Source organism: Triticum dicoccoides, chromosome 4A, assembly GCF_002162155.2.
Source record: "Triticum dicoccoides isolate Atlit2015 ecotype Zavitan chromosome 4A, WEW_v2.0, whole genome shotgun sequence".
Taxonomy (NCBI): domain Eukaryota; kingdom Viridiplantae; phylum Streptophyta; class Magnoliopsida; order Poales; family Poaceae; genus Triticum; species Triticum dicoccoides.
The window spans coordinates 327266082-327268048 of record NC_041386.1 but is presented as its reverse complement, the minus strand read 5'-3'; the positions used below and the strand labels follow the sequence as shown (position 1 = coordinate 327268048).

General features: G+C 55.3%; 1 long non-coding RNA gene across 1 annotated transcript; it reads right to left on the bottom strand.

Moving 5' to 3' along the window:
• Positions 1 to 215: 215 nt before the first annotated feature.
• On the bottom strand, positions 216 to 1508 carry LOC119288897. The gene is made up of 3 exons (XR_005141338.1): positions 1253 to 1508; positions 867 to 1165; positions 216 to 778 (listed from the first exon to the last, which is right to left on the bottom strand). It is a non-coding gene; the product is annotated as an uncharacterized LOC119288897 (long non-coding RNA).
• Positions 1509 to 1967: the final 459 nt, after the last annotated feature.

The window sequence follows — 1967 nt, the reverse complement described above, 5'->3', positions numbered from 1 at the left end:
TTTCTACCCCAGTTACATATAAAGTTTGTTAAGTTTGGAGCTACGGTTATTTAGTTATGAAATAAATCATTTTAACATGACATTTAAGCAAAATATATTCAGACATCATTTTAAACATTTTAAGCATGCATGAAAGCTGGATATTATGAAACTAGATGAAATTCTAGTCATATTTCATATTTAAAGTTTTTACATGTGATGCATGGTTGGTGAGTTATAGTATGCATGAAGTCCAAGTTTTTTTTTTTGTAAAATTGGCCAACTCTGGATAAATAGCAAAAACCTAGCAGCACGGAAAAAACACTACATGGGCCGACACTGAGCAGAGGTCCAACAAAACAGAAAAAAAGGAGGCGCTGGTGGTGGACTCACCATGGGCTCGACCCTGTTTGGTGGAGTGGGAGGCCGGCAGGGGCACGCTGGGCCGGCCTACTTGTGCAGCCCACGGGCAGAGGAGGCCAGCTCGCAGTTGGATTGAACGGGTAGGTGGGGGAGGTGTGGTCTACGCAGAAGAAGCAGAGGCCTGGAGGCCAGTCCACGAGCGAGGCAAGGAGGCGCTGACGAGGTTCGCAGTCAACGAAGGCGGGGCGGCGCTGCAAGCGTTCTCTCCTGCTCGAAGCAAAATCAGGGGAGGTCGGCGACGGCGCAAAGACCAGCGATGGGCAGCGGATATGGGCGTCCAGTGGTCAGGAAGGCCTCAGCTTGGCGGTCGATCTAGAGCAGGGACTCGTTGGATCTGACGGAGACAGCAACAATCAGAGCAGGGCCGCGGCAGGAGCTGTAAAGGCCATGGCGGGGCAAGAATTTAGAGGGGATGCAGCAGGAAAGAGAGAACACGAGGGAAGGAGAGCAGCTGCAGGGCTCACCGAAGCACAAGCGGGCGGCAAGGATGAAGCAGAGGCGACTCGAGCTGGCAGGTGACTAGGGCGGCGAGACGCGAGCGTCCTCCTCCTCTGCTCAAGGCAGAGGCCGGACCCGGCGTTGGTGGCGCGCCGGAAGAAGACGACGGCGAGAGGGTGCAGTGGCGGATGGAGCTCAGTGCAGGGCAGAGGGAGCACGGGGGGATACTCGTTGAGGCCCGCTCCCGGGAAGCAAAAGCGACATGAACTTGGCGGCTTGTGCGGGACTCCGACGACGCTGGAGCACCGACAAGAAGATGGCGGACCTGCAAAATGAGGCGGCACTGAGAGACCCGTGAGAGAGAAGAAAGCAGGGAAGCCAAACGAGAAGAAGAAAGGGTGGCACTGGTGACCTCTTGGCCGAAGTGTAACGAGGGCTTGCCGGAGCTCTGCTTGGTGGTGAGGGACGGAAGGCGGCTGCGAGGACTCGGGCTCTGGTGGTCTTCGGGGAAGACGAACGGGAGGCACGGGAACTCGGGGATGGCTCACCTCGATCTGGATCGAGGACGACTGCGGGCTACGGTAGGCTGGTTGGGGAAAACGAGGGAGAGTGGGTGGATTTGGATCGGGAGGATCCCGAGGTGGGAGATGCTGGCGGCGGCGCGATGGGACAAGGTGGAGGATTTTTAGGGTTGTCCAAAATAGACTAGGAGTGGACTATATATACGGGAAAAGAGGGAAGTTGGATCATCCGATTAGAATCGGACGGTTGAGAATCTATAGGTTAGAAAGACCAAACAAGGAAACGGTGATGTTTTGTAGATGTTTGGGGATGATCCGAACCCAACGGTGACGACTGCCCGGGTCGGGTTCGGGACAACTCTCGGACGCGCGCGAGGGGTCAATGCACCGCGCAAGGAGGGGTCTGGCTGGGCCTAGGTGGACTGTGTAGACGGTCTAGGGAGGAAAGAGAGGGAAAGCCCGGCAACAGTTTTCGGAGACCAAAAACGTCCGACGATTGACCGACTATAATGCCGCTATAGTTAACCGATGGGGCGTCAAACGGACTCCGAATGCGATGAAACTTGGCAGTCGACCTACTGACAATGAAACAACACCGCATGCCAA